Source organism: Lissotriton helveticus, chromosome 9 (genome assembly GCF_964261635.1).
Source record: "Lissotriton helveticus chromosome 9, aLisHel1.1, whole genome shotgun sequence".
NCBI lineage: Eukaryota > Metazoa > Chordata > Amphibia > Caudata > Salamandridae > Lissotriton > Lissotriton helveticus.
In genome coordinates, this window is record NC_136070.1 from 13,351,358 (window position 1) to 13,369,681 (window position 18,324).

General features: G+C 46.4%; 1 protein-coding gene across 2 annotated transcripts in view; it reads right to left on the reverse strand.

The window, feature by feature from the left end:
* MIPOL1 (mirror-image polydactyly 1) overlaps window positions 1–18,324 on the reverse strand; it is a 680,101-nt gene that overhangs the window by 559,327 nt on the left and 102,450 nt on the right. For both annotated transcript variants that reach the window (XR_013600818.1, XM_078659355.1), the window contains exon 3: window positions 11,592–11,643. The gene's annotated coding sequence lies outside the window, so the exon portion shown is untranslated. The remainder of the gene's footprint in view (window positions 1–11,591; window positions 11,644–18,324) is intronic.

The window sequence follows — 18,324 nt, forward strand, 5'->3', positions numbered from 1 at the left end:
TGTAAGATGTCATCTAATGTAACCATTTATTGTGATGTTTCATTACCCTCTGTCAGTGATGGTGTTGGTAGCCGGGGTATGTTCAAATCTTTGTTCTTAGCTAGTCTAAGGCACAACATCTGTTGCACTGTCTCGTTCAAAAACATGATTGGTTGAGGGATAAGCTTTTGTTCCCTGCACTTGCCATTCTCTAGTACCCCAGACCGATTTTAAGTCTATGGTGTATTTCCGTAAGTTGTAACCTTTTTCAGACACTGGGCAATAAAGGATGCAGAGTAAATCTGTTTGATGTTTAACATATTTTTCTGTGCTGATGTTGGTGCAACAGTATATTATTATGAGGCTGGCTCAGGCATATTGAGCCCTCAAAAGTATGGAAACTTTTGTTGAAATGTTTGTGAACTGCCCTTTGGCGGTGTTGGATAATGTTCCCAATGGTGGTATGTGAACACATTTCTAGGATTAGCAGATTTATGCAAAAAATGATGAGCACAATGCTAATAACAATACATTGATTCATAATAGTTCTCCAATGTTTCGCTATTAGAAAATGCAGCATATTTTTCTAAAATCAGAACACAGGTTATTAACAGTTTCAAAATCCCAATCATCAGAAAATGTATTTGAGGTAATGGTATCACTTAATGATATTTTAAATAAATGCGGAATTTTTTGAATTTCTGTCGGGCCAAATTTATCGAAATCAACCTTGTCCCAAACTATACCATCCAGTACAGGAACCGCTCTAATGTTCACTGATGACAAGTCCCATTGTTCTCGAGATGACTGATGTAGTTTTAAAATTCAGTTCACTTCGTGGGCAGCAGAGCTTTGCCAAATGTATTGGTCACTAATAAGCATGTTAAAAATTATCACTAAGCTTAACCAGAACAGAAAGAAAATAATCCCAGAAGTAACCCATTGTTCGACCCATGGTGATACCAGGTAAGTCTTTCTAAGAAAGTTCAGAAAGTCTTTACCTTGCTGCTTGCATGTTTTCTGGGCTGGCGTCATTTCAGGTTCACTTGGATCCAAAGAAAACGTATCAAAGTTTATGAAGTAGCCAGAAGCAGTTTGATCAATTGTTGGAATTGCATCAGGATTTTTTTTAAATCATACTGTACGTCAACATGCATCGACAAGAGCAGACGTCTGTATTTGGTACTGGTTTGTTATTTTGAGTTTTGTTTTGAAGTTGAACTTCTGGTGCAAGGGGAATGAGTTCCATAGCATTGTTGCACAGACCTTTATTCCGTATAGGTGACTCTTCGAACGTGAGGAGTCTATCCGTTTGAACTTCATGAATTGTAGCGAGAGGAGGGTGTCTGCTACTTTGGAGTCCACGTGGCCTACTGCTCAGTATCAACCACATAGTGTGGTTTGATTAAGTCAATTGAGACAACTCTTTTCTCCTTTATTCCGGCAAGAGGCAGTAGAAGTACAGTTCTTGTTCCTTTCACTGGTAGGACCGGTACAGGCTTTCTGTACGATGGCCCAAATTCTTTGTCTGCTATTTTCTCTCTGACCAGATCCCCAACTTTTGGGATCCAGACAGGTCTTGCTGTGACTGATCTGACTTCCCCAGTGGTGGTCTGCTTCAGGTGTACATTACTTAGTTTTGTCCTGGATTCATTTAGTTCCTGTACAACAGGCAAATGTTCATGGAATGCAAAAGCTTTTTCATCCGCCACTGCGCCTTCAAAATCAAGATCAGGTACCCACATTTTTCTCCCAAATAGGACCTCATATGGAGAGACACCCCACCCCCCCCAGAGAACTTCTTGGCATTTTGTTGGACTCCATAAAGATGTTTAGCCAACTTTTGCCCATGCCTAATACTCTAGCTGTTAAAGATTGCTTTAAGTCTTGTTTTTTTTTTTCTCTCCGCTACCGAATTTCCCTCGGGATGGTATGGAGATGAGCACTGAAATGCTAAACTAAAACTTCCCCTGGCTGCCTTGTAAGCCTTAGAGCTAAACACAGGGCCCTGGTCAGAATGTAATCTGCCAATTGCATATGTCCCTATGAAGGCTCGCAAATCTTTTATAACTGTCCGAGCGTCAGCCAAGCGCTGGGGCCACCCCCATAGGCAGCTCGAGCAGGAGTCCACTACTACCATGATATACCTTTCAGCCCCATCTCTCTTCAAGGGGCCGCAGTGGTCTAGGTAGACACATGCCAGTGGCTTGTCAGCTAGTAACAACAGTGTCTGCACTGGACGTGTTACAGTAGAACCTTTCATCTGCTGGCAGATGTCGCATTTCAAGACATAGTCCTTAGTCTGCTTTGTTAAACCAGGCCACCAATAGTGTTGTTTAAATAAAGAAACAGTTGTCGTAACTCCTGCATGTGCAGAACCTTTCCCTTCGTGTGCTGCCAGAATTAAACCTAACCTATGATCCATGTTTGGAATTACTATGCCCCACTCCAGGAATCTGAGCAAATGGAATGTTATTGGCATCTAACTTGTAGGAGTATTTGAGTCGAATTTCTTTTGGTACTGCACCACTGTTTTTGCATGAAGCAATAACAGCCACCATAATCTCACCGTCTATTTTTGTTTTAGAAAAAGTGATTGCAGTAATGGAAGCCATACATACAGCCCCTTTTGCGGCGTCATCAACCAATGAATTACCTTCAACGTGAACGCTATCACGCTGATGACTCAGTGTATGTATCACACGAGTCCTTGGTAGTTCTGTGTTCGTATTTCAACTCCACTACCTGTTTGCATAGCATTTTATGCTTAACTGTGCCACCTTTAGCATCTTTGAACCCATTTTGAACCCAGTATTGGAAGTATTCATTATATGACTGTACACAATAAAAGGAATCACACACGATTAGTGTGGGGCATTCTCGCTCCATATTTACAAGTGCCAGTATCAGAGCTTTTAATTCTGCCAACAGTGCCCTGCACTCTCCTAGAGATTGCGTTTTAGTGCAACTTGGATGGAACTTTCCTTCCAGCATGCGACCTTTAACATTTGCACATACGCGCTATATTGTTGCTAACTTCCTATGGCCGGTTGAGTAGATACATCAGTGTAAATGAAATATTCATACTGATCCACAGGCATTATTTAATTAGGTAGAAGATATTCTTGTTTGTATTGCAGGAATGTTTGTGTCTTTAAATTTGGGTCGTACCTGTATTCTACATCTGTTGCAGTGAGAGAATTAGCCCATTGTATCCATCTCGGATGTAAAGCTTTAGCGTTAGAGACACTTGCCTTTGTCACAGCATCTAAGGCTGAAGCCGGAGTCACTAGTATGATTTGTTTCCCCTGAGCCACTGCTCTCTCTCACTACAGCAGTTTGTACCGCTATCAAAATCTTTTCAGTGGGTGCAAAGCACATCTCAGCATTTATGTACAAATGTGATTTGTATGCAATTGGTACTGTTTCACTTTCATTGTATGTTAGATAGGTGTACCCAGACTGAACGGCAAATTATGCGGATCACCAGTTCGTACATTTACACGTGCCTGTAAGTGTTTGGAAGCTATCATGTCAGCTTGTATGGAACGTAGTTTATTTGTGAGTGTGTGTCCAATTTATTGCTGAAAAATCAGGCTTAATTGAGTTTTAGAAAGGTTTTACTCTTTCTGCGTAATCTAATCTGAATGTTCTACCAACATTTTGGAATCCCAGTATTGATTGTAGATTTTTTAATGATTTTGGAGGTTGGAGCAGCACACATTTTTCTGAAAAATTGGCTGCCTATCTTTTTCCTTTACTTGAAAGCTCAAATCCTAAAAATAGAACACTGAGATAGCCAATTTTTGATTGTTTAAAGTTACATTTGTAGCCCTCAGATGCAAATCCCAAAATTATGGTATTCACCCTGTTCAAGTGTTCATCTAGATCATCGTCCATTATATAGATATCATCCACATAGGACGATGCCTCTTCATCTAATTTTTGAAGTAGCTGTTACACTGGACGAAAACAACCCTGGGCTGTTCTTCTACCCTTGGGGGAGTCGACAAAATTGCAGATTTTACCCAAGCGTTGAGAATGCTGTTAAATACCTGCTTTCAGGAGCTATATTTTGGCAGAAAAATCCATTTGAGATAGCAAGTGTTTTATATTTTTTCTGCACAATGTTATTCATTTATGCAGCACTGCGCTAATGCGCCCCTGGCGCGCCAAAGGCAAGCCCGTCTGCGCCCGTCCGTGCCTGGACCGCGCCCAGCGCCAGAACCCGTGGCCCCCGCTGAAACCAAGAAACCCGACAGATACGACACCACCACCCTCCACGCACTCAACACCGGCCGACCAGCCGCCTGCTCCCAAGCCACTCCAAAGCGCACAAACGAACTGCAAATTCACCTGCGTCCGAACCTACATCCCACCACCCAGATCAGGCAACAACAACCACCAACTCAAGTGCATCCTGCTCAACACCCGCTCCGTCCACAAGCACGCCGTCGAACTCTGGGACCTCCTCGATACAACAGCACCGGTCGCGCCTTCCTCACAGAAACCTGGATGAACCCCTCCTCAGACCATAGCCATAGCCATCCCCGACGGATACAAGATCACCCAAAAGGACCGCATCAACCAAACCGGAGGAGGAATCGCCATCATCTACAGGAACACCATCAACGTCACGACCAACTCCGAAGATGCCCTCACCACCGCCGAACACCTACACTTCCAGATCCCCACCGACCCCAAGACCACCCTCAGAGGAACCCTCGTCTACAGACCCCCGGGCCCAGGCACACAATTCAGTGAAGCCATCACTTACTTCATCAGCCCACATGCCCTCGCCTCATCAGACTACATCCTCCTAGGGGACCTGAACTTCCACCTGGAGAACAACAATGACAACACCACCACCACCCTGCTCGAAAACCTCGCCAACCCCGGACTCAAGCAATTGGAGAACACCCCCACCCACTACGCCGGCCACACGCTCAACCCCATCTTCTTTGCCAGCAGCCACGTTGCCTTCAGCCACTCCACCGGACTACACTGGACCGACCACAGCTGCATCCACTTCACCTTTAAGAAGACCACATCCCACCACCGCCCGCAACAGATCCCCCGTAGGTGCTGGAGCAAAATCACCGCAGACCAGCTAACCACATCACTGAGCCAGAACCCACCTATCGCCACCACAGACACAGACACCGACGACGCAGCCCGCAAACTCACACAGTGTATAGTCAACTGCGCCGATGCCCTTGCACCACTGAAGAAATTCCAGGCAAGCCCGGCAATAGGAAAACAACATGGTTCACCGACGACCTCAAAGAATCAAAGAAATCCTGCAGATCCCTCGAGAAAACCAGGCGCCGCGAACAGACCACAGAAAACATGACAGCCCTCAAGAACGCCACCCAAAAACACCATCAGCTGATCCACACCACCAAAAAGACATCGTTCAAAGAACGGCTGAACAACAACACACAACAGCAAGGAACTCTTCAGCATCGTAAAAGAGCACTCCAATCCCAATGCCAACAGCAACGACATCACATCGTCGCAAGACCTCTGCAACTCCCTCGCCACGTTCTTCCACCGCAAGATCGCCGATATCCACAACAGCTTCTGCACCCAGACTCGGCCCCCAGCCACCTAACCAACGCCCCCTACAACCACCCTCAGCGCCTGGACTCCCATCAGCACCGAAGACACTGCCCACGCTATGAACACCATCAACTACGGCTCTCATTCCGACCCATGCCCTCACCACATCTTCAACAAAGCCAACACCATCATCGCTCCCCACCTACGGAACGTCATAAACAACTCCCTCGCGTCCGCCACCTTCCCAGAGAGCTGGAAGCACGCAGAGATCAACGCCCTACTGAAGAAACCCACAGCGTACCCTAAAGACCTCAAAAACTTCCGCCCCATCTCTCTTCTTCCCTTCCCGGCGAAAGTGATCAAGAAGATCGTCAATAAACAGCTGACTGCATTCCTCAAGGCCAATGGATCCCTCGACCCGTCCCAGTCTGGATTTCGAGCCAACCACAGCTCCGAGACCGCCCTCACCGCAGCCACCGACGACATCAGGACCCTAATAGACAACGGGAAACCACCGCCCTCATCCTCCTAGACCTCTCAGTCGCCTTTGATACTGTCTGCCATCGCACCCTAATAACCCGCCTCCACAACGCCGGGATCCAAGGCACAGCCCTGTACTGGATCACCTCTTTCCTCTCCGACAGAACCCAGCGAGTTCGCCTCCCTCCCTTCCGCTCAGCAGCCTCCGAGATCATCTGCGGCGTACCCCAAGGCTCATCGCTCAGCCCAACCCTCTTCAATATCTACATGAGCCCCCACGCCACCATCGCAGGCAAACACAACAACATCGTCTCATACGCAGATGACACCCAGCTGATACTCTCCCTCACCAAAGACCCAGCCACCGCCAAACTCAACCTCCAGGAAGGAATGAAAAACGTCGCTGAATGGATGAAACTCAGCCGTCTGCATTTCCTCCCCCTCCCCCCCAGCGCCTTGAGACCCTCGCGGGTGAGTAGCACGCTCTACAAGTGTATTGATTGATTGATTGATTGTACATTACTAATATTATCCCTATTCCTGAGATTATACCTCTTTTCAGAGGGCTCCTGTGGAGGAGATCTACCTCGTGATTGAGATCAGTGTAGGAAGGTGGAATCTGACTACATGGTTGCCCCCACTTTTTTTCCTGGTGTTTTGGTGGTTTTTGACTTAGTTTGGCTGGGATCCTGCTATCCAGGATACCAACCTAGTTGCTTCCTCTCTAAATTGATTGCATGTACTATAGGTACATTCCAGTTTGGATACTGGGGTACACTTGCGAGTCCCTAGTATATGGGACCTTAGGTACTAAGGGCATAGGTACCCCAGAGGCCTACCAGGGGCTCCAGCATGTATTATGCCACCCCAGGGAAGCCTTCCAAAATGACACCACAGACTGCCAATGCAGCCTGAGTACGGTGGTGCATGCACCCCTTACTAAAATATAGGTTACCTATATCTACCTTAAATCACTGCACATAGAAACCTATCAATCACCACTATGGCAGGCCTTATCAATCCTGAAGGCAGGGTGCTTGGTTTCATGAGAGAGGTTGCCCAACATGAGCAGGACCCCTCTGCAGCCTTTGGTATCTATTCTCTGGGGCTGTTCAGTGATGCAGCTAGACCATATACTCTTAAGTGCATTATAACCTTGCGGTCAATGCTAACTTCGGAATGGCTGGGTGGAAACATGTTGTGTTTGGTGTCAAACACTTTGGAATCTTACCCCACCGGCCAGTCCTGGCGGCGGGGGTAGAATTCCACCCTTCTAGAGGGAAAGACATGTAGACACTGACCTAACCGGTAATAGTTTAAAAGAGCCCCAGCATCACACAATGGATGCTGCAGCCACAGACACGAGTCTGACCTCCTGTTGCTGGATGAAACTCTGGCAGGGGAGGCCTGGACAATAGGCTTCCTGTCACAGGGAGGTGTAACCACCTCCCAGACAGGCTTTAGGATATTGGGGCAGGGTGGGTGCATTCAGAGAATTCTTTTCAGACAGCGCTGGGGGCACACTTGGTGTCCCTGTGCATACCCCAGTTCAAAGCAGTTGCAGGGGCACTCAGCCCCTGCTCTGGCGTGAAACTGGACAAAGGGAATGGGTGTAACCACCCCTCTTCCCTGACCCTCCCATAGGTGGGTCCCCAGAGTAAGTCCAACCCCCTAACTTAGTAGAAGTATAGGAACCCAGTCCTTAGGAATTCAGATTACACTGACAAAACTCTGCAACATATATCCTGGAACTTCGACATTCTATTTAGACTAGAAGACAGAAAAATCTCCCTTGGGGTTCAAGGAGTGACTTCCCTGTTCAAACAGGCACCAACTAAGCATCTTGCCGGTCTGCATTTCCAAGATTCCTGCGGGATCTCGAAGGATTTGCAACTCAGGACATGGACTTCCAGACTTCTCAGAGGCCGACACAAGATCCCAGCAAAGCTGAGACCGGCAGCCATCACAAGAGACGTGGGACTGGAACTCCTGGACACTGCACATTTGCAAGTGCATCCACTTCCCGAGCTTTCCCGAAGTTGTGCATTGGGCTACTTGTAGTCCAAGCCCCGAGAACCATTTGGACCGAAGATTGTGGGCCTACACTCCACAAGTGTTCCGTGGGCCCGCTTCTAGCATTTCCGCTCGAGGCTACATCGCTATCCCTGGTCTGTCGACTGGTGGGTCCCCACGAAGTTAACACTTCTGTTTCTTGGGCTTTTCTGGTTGCTCCAGATGTGCCCAGACTCCCCACAGAGTGATGAGTCCCTCAGACCTTGCTGGTCTGCACCGAAGCCAATCTTTGCTTTCTGCGTGGGTTGCTGGGTCCAATCTGTATACCGACACCTGTTAGAAGGGGCGATCTCAGAGAGCCAGGTATTGCTCACCCGACCACCCCAGGACCCACCTCTCCCACAGATCTTGCCGAGTCTTATTGTGAGGTCCTCACCGGGGAGGACTTCGAGTCTAGGATCGTACGTACTGAGCTCACACCACACTTACAAACAGACACCACACCGTGGGATTCTAATAACAAGTTCTTTATATGCAGTAAGAAGAAAGTAGCACTCTTATGTACAATGATCGAGGGATCACAAAGTCTTTGAGGATTCAGGAAGAGGGAAGCGGGACAGTCTTTAGCCTTTGGGCCAGTACGAGGCGTACCCTGCGCACAGCTCTCAATCCTCGAGCCGGGGGATACGGACGATGATGAGCGTACAGGCTGCTTCACTCACGTCGAGTCGGCTCGGTTGTGCTGGTGGTCTCGATGGTCCAGCCGGACCAGAGTATTCCTCGAGCCGCGACGAGGTCAGCAGGGCTCGAATCGGAAAAGTTCTTGAGGAGCCGCGTCAGCGTCAGCAGGGCTCAGGTGGCCTTTGCAAGGTCGAGCCGCGACAGCGTCAGCAGGGCTCAGATGGAGATGTCCTTGAGGAGCCGCGACAGCGTCAGCAGGGCTCAGATGGTTTCGAGTTCAAGCTCGAGCCGCGACAGCGTCAGCAGGGCTCAGGTGGTTCAGTTCCGTGTTGCGAAGAAGGAGCCGTGACAGCGTCAGCAGGGCTCAGCGATTCAAGATGAGTTCTTCTTAGGGTCAGCCGCGATCAGATCAGCAGGCTTCAGGTCCAAGATACAACTGCCCGCTAGTTGTGGTGCGGGCCTTGATATAGTCCCATGGCCCTTTGATGTCCGGACCCTCGCAGGCAGAGGTCTCTGGCCCTGGGGGCTGGTCGTTGGCGAGGTCCGGCGGTTGGCTCTTTGATCTCTTTGGAAGATGCGTCCGGAAATTCCCAGACGCTCAGTAGGTCTGGAGCCAGCACTCGGGGAGGCCAGAGGTGCGATCGAATCTGGCCCACAGGGGAGGGCCAAAGGTGTGACAGAAACCAGTCTCTCAGGGGAGGCCGGAGGTGCTATCGAAACTCCCTGGCTTATCTCAATTGGGGAGCCCATTAGCCCCCAGCCGGGACTGGCGCGCCTTTGGAGTCTGGGTTTCGCTGGGGCCGGGGTCACGCTAGGCCCAGGGAGTCAGGGATCTCGGGATGGGAAAATAGCTGCCGGGCCTTGTGGGGCATGCAAGGTTTCGGTGTGGGGCATGCAGGCCTGGTCGCCGGGTACGGGTTCTGGGCGTTCGGGGAGCAGGACGACCAGGAAACTTGGGGGCCGCTACTCTAACGGGGTGCTGCGCAGGGAACTCAGGGTGCAGGGTTACGCTCACAGGGTGCGGGGGAACAGGGGCGGACCACGCCACGAGGCCGGGTCCAACAACACCGCAGCACTCTACATCCTTTGTGGAACAGCTGGAATCCAGCACCTGGTCGTCGACGCCTCCTGGTCCTCGTGGCTGAAGAGCCAAGCTTCACCTTCTTCACCTGAAAGCACCCAACATTGGTGGGCATTCGCTCATCGCCTTCCTGGTCACTGGCAAGTGACCCAGACTCTGTCGCCTCTGCTTTCAGGTTCTCCAGATCTCTGATCCACCCTTGGATCCATCCGGACACTTTCGACTTGGTCGCAAGCAGCACTTTGCAGCAGATCGCCATTGAAAACGATGACGAAACCCAACATCAAAAGACACATATGCACTGGCTTCCCAGGGTGAGGTAACGCGAGTACTCCGGTGCTTCCGTGGGTATTGACTCTAGAACTGCCTAGCTCTAAAGAGGTTTGCTCCAAGTCCTCTTCTAAGTGTCCTTAATCTGTAATTTTCCAACCACGACTTTCCCCATAGAAGTTAATGGTGATTTACGGCTGTGTTTGGACACTGCACGTGTCCCTGTGGGTCTCCTGTGTCACTACCTTGGGTGGTTCCTGGTGGCCCCAGCGGTGCTAAAGGCCTTGTATCTATGTCAGTCGTGGTTCTTATACCACTTTCTTAATATATAGTTTGGTACGCCCCTAGGGCTCAACGTATATTGTGCTAATTTACTGTGTGCTAAAAAAGTTTACTGTATGTACTTTTGGCTATAGCCTCATAAAGAGACTAGAGGGATGTGTTTAGAATAAATACATATATTTTATATATATTCCTGGTGTTGTTGTCCTTTCATTTGGTCATTCATGAGATTATAGACTGGTAAAACTAGCTGCTTTACATTCCATCAAGACTTACCCGGAAGGCTGCTCTCCACAGCTACCACTAGGATAGCTGGTCTATAACATTGACTTTACAACCACCATCAATGAGGGTCGTTTAGACTGGTGAAAGGTGCCCACTAGGATAGCAGACAGCATATGCCAGGCCAACTTCTCACACCCAGTTCGGTGACACTACACCGGAAGGAGAGAGAAGAACAGACAACGCCGGTGTGCGTGGGTTGAATGTTTTCTACAGACTGATGGTTCTGGGTTGTGTTGTATGCGATACGAATGGTGCGTCAGAGAAGAAAATTTAAAAATAGTTTTTCAAAATGACCATCGACAACTTGTCTACAATTTATGGAATTTGTGATAAATGGTGTATGTCAATATGTGTAATTTGGTAAAACATATGTGATAATATTTAAATGATGACATTTAAGCTGTAAAAAGAAAAGTTTAAAGCATGGCATGCAATATGGAAAAAAATATTATGAAACGTCAAAAAAATATAGAGTATGATCTGGGTCTGAGCGCGTGGGATGTCGTCCTTTGTGACATTGTAGACCGGCTGGAGCAGCTTTTTGTATTGAATATTGTTCTCCGTTCCCCTCTGTCCATAGCCCAGTGCAACCGATGTTTTTCTTGGGGGGGGGAGGGGGCTTCTGTGTTTTATGCCATGTGTGAGGTCATAAGCAGTGCATAACATAATGTGTATTTGTAAAGCGCACGTTCACCCAGAGGGTATCTTGGCGCTGAATAGCAGATGTTTATTGTTACTCAACTCAATGGTACTCACTTTATCGACCTTGAAAGATGAAAGGCTGATGGGGCACAAGTTATAGTTCGCTCTGCCAACTATTACTGGTGAATTTCTTCTTCTTCAAAATGTTAATGTGGTCACTGACATTCACCTATAACGTTAGTTTAACCTTTGTTGTTCACAGGGAAAAAAAATATTACATACATATATGTATTATTTAGTCGTCAGTACTACTCACCGGTGCTCTCTTTGAGTGATAAACTCCTGCAGTTCAAGGTTGGAGCAGAAACCTGGAGGGAGAAGGAAGGACAGTAGCACGGTTTACTTGTAGCTGGGGACATAGGACATATGTGTGTTAAAGACATTCAATAATCTGAGGTAATTAGGTTATTTTGAAGAATATTACTCTATTTTTAAGTATTATTTCACAACTCGCAAAACTTCCAGCCTTACACTGACATAATAGCGGACAGCGGGTGTGCACAGCGCAGACGCTTCCAAATGTAACATATGCGAAGTTTTTAAAAGAAGTAAATGATTTTCAGAAGTCCTAGTTAATGTTTGTCTCTTTTCTGGTCTTTATTTTAAATATATCTTCAGACACACGGTCAAGAAATCTTGCTCTGCGCTGCACATCACCCCCTTGCAGCAGAAACACTGGCCCGACGCTACCTAGGCAGAGGGAGGCCCCCTGGGGCAGGGTCTGTACATTTGCACAATCTGCCCTCGAGCCACAGCCTTGTTAGAGGTGCCACTGCCCCCAGGGCATGGGCCAGGTTAGAGCTTCCTTTTTGCTGTGATTTTCTGTGAGCCCCTGTATAGTGTACTATAGGTACCCAGGGCATAGGTGCATCCAAGGCCTACCAGAGGCTGCAGCATGTATTATGCCACCCCTGGCTGGCCATCCAAACTGACACCACAGGCTGATCACTCAGCTTGGGTAAGGTGGTGTAATCACCCCTTACTTAGACAACTGTTGGGGCATTACTGAGTGCACGGACCAGTCACTGCACCTGAGTCCACGTTTTGAGGAAGCGTCTACATATCCTGCCTGTGAGATCTGGACGGATTACTGATCAGTGTGGGGACTCAATCTACCAGCATGCATAGCGAGGACTGCTGCAGAGGTATGAAGAACGGAGCCTCTGATTTGACACACTTGTCTCCAATGGGAGTATAATGAGCAGTATATACCCCACACCCCACACAGAACCATCGAATCTAAGAACACAATGTTGGCAATGAGGAAGACAAACACCGAAACGCGTCTGCCAGGTGTTTTTATTGAACTGTGATGTCCGGATGGTGGCAATAAAACTCCCCTGGTGTGGTTCCAATGCATGTGTCGGACCCGTTCTTTAGGAAGAGGCGGGGCTGGTGGTGGATGTGTATGCAGCGGTCGGCGCTGCAAATCCAACACGCCTCTTGTTCTGGTGCTCCACTGAAGCCGGCATTTCTGTGTGGTGTTGCGTGCTGAATGCACACAGTGGCGCCCCCCCCACCCTAGACTCTGTTTCGGTACCGGGGAGAGAGCAGCGTGATTCCAGCTGACTGGGACACCACCGGGAGACGATTGCCGTCAGGATGTGATCTCGCAGCAGAAAGTGGGCAAACTCATACGGCCGACAACTGTTGGGGCATTACTGAGTGCACGGACCGGTCACTGCACCTGAGTCCACGTTTTGAGGAAGCGTCTACATATCCTGCCTGTGAGATCTGGACGGACTACTGATCAGTGTGGGGACTCAATCTACCAGCATGCATAGCGAGGACTGCTGCAGAGGTATGAAGAACGGAGCCTCTGATTTGACACACTTGTCTCCAATGGGAGTATAATAAGCAGAATATACCCCACACCCCACACAGAACCATCGAATCTAAGAACACAATGCTGGCAATGAGGAAGGCAAACGCCGAAACGCGTCTGCCAGGTGTTTTTATTGAACTGTGATGTCCGGATGGTGGCAATAAAACTCCCCTGGTGTGGTTCCAATGCATGTCGGTCCCGTTCTTTAGGAAGAGGCGGGGCTGGTGGTGAATATAAATATATAGATATATATTACCTACTGGCGGTCGCCAGTAGGTATATATAGTTAGGATTTTTTTCCTATGGGATTTTTGAAAATTCTATGTCGAATAACTTTGGCGTTTGAGGACGGAATTGGCTGAAATGTTCAGGAAAATGGCACATTTTGTTTCTGAGCAGCCCCTGAAAATATGGGGGGGTTTCGTCAAGGGGCGGCCGAGAAAAAAGGGGGGTCCCAAAACGCGTTTTTCCCATTCATTTTTCCATAGGGCGGTTGGACTCACTTTTAGCTCGAACGGCAGAATGGATTTACATGAAACTTGGCAAAATTGTAGATATGGTTTGCCCGATGTGCCTTTGCTAGGTCTCAATATATGTGCTCCAGTGGATTTTGATAAATTAACGTTCAAAAAAATATATATATCTGTAACAGCGCTCCGGTTAGCGCCCCGGTGCGCGTACCTGACGCGTAACGGAACTTCGCAAAGCGAAGCTGATTGGCTCTCCGGAGTCTGTCAACATTCTAAACAGTCCGGAGCGGCCGCCATCTTGTCTCTCGGTAGGATCGAGAGACAAGATGTGGTGAAAAACGAAGGGGGAAATGAAGGAAGGGAGCAAGGTAGACCCCTCCTGATCCCCTAGGATTGATGAGGGGGATATTAAAGTGGCCCGCGGGGCAAAAAATAAAAAAAATAAAAATGCGATTTTTCGCCGTAGAGGCGCGTCCTGGTACGTGAACCGGGTAGCTCACCGGGCAGCTAACCGGGAAGCTAACCGATAGCGTAACGGGAGTCCGCCATCTTGTGTTTCGGATGAATTTAGACACAAGATGGAGAATAAAGAATGTTGGAAAAGGGTATAAGGGGGCACGGGAGACGTATCCTGACCCCCTAGGTTTTCTAAGGGTGGCTGAGGAGGCTCATATATGTCGAAAAAGAAAAAAAAATGAATTTTTCGCGAGGTTAGCTGCCGGTACGCGAACCGGGAAGCGAACAAAAGTGAAAATTAGTGAAAAAAGGTACATTTGAAATTTTTAAAGAGTAATCATAGTTAAGGTAGCTCTGAAAAGAGCTTTTGGGTTCTGTGTAAGTTCTAGGTACTTATAAGTAGGTACCAATACATAGTCTTAAATTCAGGATGAAAATTCTGTTCCCTTCATCTGAGAAGTGAACTCCATCTCCTCTGTAGATATCTTGCATGTAGTAACGCAAGTTATTGTTGTAGATGGAGCCCATTCCATGGTCTCTCATGTAAGCTGAAACAGACTTATTTACATGCTTCCTCGATTTCTCAATTTGTGGACAAAATTGGTTGGACCACCTCCATTTCTGTCTTTGGCATATATTTGAATATACCAAGGCAGTTTGAGGAAAAAGTGCCATCAATTGCTCAAAGGTGTCCTTTAAAAGCATTTCCAGACCTACCCCAGTCAAAGTGCCCAAGTCATTTCCTCCACAGTGCACAATTAACAGGTCAGGTTTTGGCAAATGCAAAAAGGTTTTCACCAATGGTATCAATTAGTGACATCTTAATCCTCTGTGGCCAATCCAGTTGATTTCCACATTTTGTAAATTGAGGTTGTGTAAATTTCTGTTATCAGCATACCTTTGAGCCCAGTGGATGTAACTATGTCCAACAATCCAGACAGAAAACATGGTGAGAGGAGGTTCTGCTGCAGTCAGATGAAGTGTGGGAATGAAATGGCAGTTGAAACAGTAGGAGTTTGTAATGAAAAAAACTGTGGAGTTTCTGTGCTAATGATTCAGTAGCAGTGATTGGTGGATTTTGATTGCTGAAAACAGAAAGTTAGGGTGCATGGATGAGTTCTTTGAAAGATGTAATTTGAATGGTCAAGAAAAAATCATTTTATGAAAGATTGCACTGGATACGCAGGTGTACTGAGAGTTCAGAGTTCAATTGAAACATTGTTGTGTCAACTTGTAAACATGACAGGTCTTTCAGGAGGTGGTTGCTATGGAAAAAAGGCAGAAAGGGCAGAGGGGGGAAGGGTGTTGATTTGAAAAAAGTGAGGGAAGAGTTTTGATTGGGTGACATGAGAGATATGCGTGATGAATTACAGCATTTCTGTGCCTTTGTTGGTTGCAGCCTCTGGAGTGCATACCCTTTGCTCTACTAATAAAAAATTGGTGTGTGTCTGAGACTGTTTTGAAACTCAAAAAGAATTTTCTAAGGTGAGAAAAGATTCATTTAATTTAGTTTGAGAATAGTATGCTTTAGGGAGAAAATTATGAAGAAAGTTGTGTATTTAAAATGTTGCTTTGTGTCAAGTGTTTTACAAATAAATTTAGTTTCTTTGAGTTTCATAGCCATGTTAAAAGTGACGCAAAAGTGGTGCAAGGGCCTTAAAAAACACTTTCATGTGTGTTAGGGCATTTTAAGTCACTTCCCCATGAATCTGGGTGAATAATTTGCTTACTTGATGTGTTTAAAAATGTTTCTAGAAGTCAATTAGGTTTCTTGATATGTGCTGCTAGAGTTTCATAGCCAGCATGGGGCATATTTAGAAGGACTTTGAGCCACTTTCACGTTATTTTCCCTATGTTAAAGGTGACGCTAAAGTGGTGAAAGGGCCTTGTAAATACGCTCTCATGTTTGAGCCACTTTCATGTTATTTTCCCATGTTAAAAGTGATGCAAAAGTGGTGCAAGGGCCTTGTAAAATATGCCCTCATGTGTGTTAGAAACAAATGGTCCTTGACAAGAGAATTTCTAACCTTTATAATAATTATAGGCCACAATGAGCTCTATAACAAGGACTTTGAAATGTATTCAATGTATTGTAGATATACTTAATCAGACGAACAAACAATAAAGCAGTGGGACACAGTCCTGCATCCACGATGCTATACATACAATCAAAACATACAAGTACTAGGGTATTTCAGGCATTTAGAAGGCATGAGCAAAGAGAGTATTTAGAATGCATTTGCTATGTGAAACATACACTTTTTGGCACATAATAGTACACTTATTGTTTAGCCCACATATTGTGTCGACGGCGTTTAGATCCAATTGTTAATAGTGGATCATCATCAGGATTTCCAATGTTAGCCTGAATGTAGAAGGCCTCAGGAGGCGAGTGTGTGGATGATACTGGTCGATGGGAGGGGATATTCCAACAGTTATCTATAATTAGGTCTTGTGTCGACCTACTTATCAGCAGGGTGAGGGGGACAGGTACGGGCAGTTTTCCGATCCCAAGGGAATCCGGTGATAGTAGCTGTAAGTGCCTAGGATTAGGTCTTGGACGGGAAGCCTTTTAGTGGGGCTCCTTAGGTTCACGATGGAACCAAGTACAAACGTCCCGGTGCACAGTCGCGCCGTGGTTACCTAGTGGGTTCCCTTGTTTCTTACTGAAACTCATGTGTGTTAGGGCATTTTAAGTCACTTCACCATGAATCTGGGTGAATAATTACTTTACTTGATGTGTTTAAGAACGTTTCTTGAAATCATTTAGGTTACTTGATATGTACTGATAGAGTTTCATAGTCAGCATGGACCATATTTACAAGGCCTTTGAGCCACGTTCACGTTATTTTCCCCACGTTAAAAGTGACTTTAAAGGTGATGCAAGGTCCTTGTAAATACGCCCTCATGAGTGCTTTGCAAATTTAAGTCATTTCCCCGTGGTGCAAGGTCCTTGTAAATACGCCCCCTTGTGTGCTTGGGAAATTTAAGTACTGACAGGGTGTGCTTGTACATAGGAGCCGTGTTGTGTTTTCAAATTATGACCAGAAAATAGTTTTTTTTTTTAAAAGAAATGCTTTTTACATTTATGAGAAGGTCAAAATGGTGTCTGCTTCTTTAAATAAATATTTCACTTCCCACCATGAATATGGGAGAATAATTTCCTTGTTTGCCGGTTTAAAAACACGTTTCTTGAAGTCATTAAGGTTTCACAATATGTTCTGCAAGAGTTTCATAGTCAACATGGGGGAAAATTTACAAAGCTTATGAGCCACATTCACGTCATTTTCCCCACGTTAAAAGTGACTTTAAAGGTGGTGCAAGGTCCTTGTAAATAAGCCCTCATGAGTGCTTGGTAAATTTAAGTCATTTCTCCGTGGTGCAAGGCTCTTGTAAATACGCCCGCATGTGTGCTTGGCAAATGTAAGTACTGACAGGGTGTACTTGTACATAGGAGTTGTGCCGTGTTTTCAAAGTATGACATGAAAATGGTTCATAAAGAAAAGGAATGCTTTTTACATTTATGACAATGACAAAAAGGTGTCTGCTTATTTAAATAAATATATCACTTCTCACCATCAATCTGGGAGTATAATATGCTTGTTTGTCGGTTAAAAAATCGTTAATTTAAGACATTTAGGTTTCACAATATGTACTGCTAGAGTTTCATAGTTACTATAATGATAATGATATACATTTAGAACTGTGTAGGAGGCATGGAGAAACTGAGGCTTCTGTAAGTGTCAAGGGAGGTGAGTAATGTACATTGCTCTGTTGCATACAGTCCTCATCTTCTGCGTACTCTTGGATATGCTAGACTACATCTGCACAATGAGATACCTAAGCTGAGGAAATACAGGTGATGTGATTGTGAAATGAGCAAAAATATTTGCACGTTTTTCAATTATATCACCTGTGTTTCCTAACATTACGAATCACATTCTGCAGATGAGGTTTAGGCCTGTCCAGGGAGACAGAGGAGGTCTGGCCTTTGTTCAAGAGTGCAGTGGACATGACTCACTTCGTTGGTAGGCCTGCACATGTATTATCTCCTCTGTACTCTTCAACAAGCCTAAATTTCATCTGCAACCCTGAGTAGGCCTCACCTCAAACAAACCTCTGGATAGGCCACACCTTATCGGCATCCTGAATCAATCATTTAAAATGTTAGGGGCAGATTTATGATGGCCGTGTGCCTCTTTTGCGCCGCCGTTGCGTCACTTTTGTGACGCAGCAGC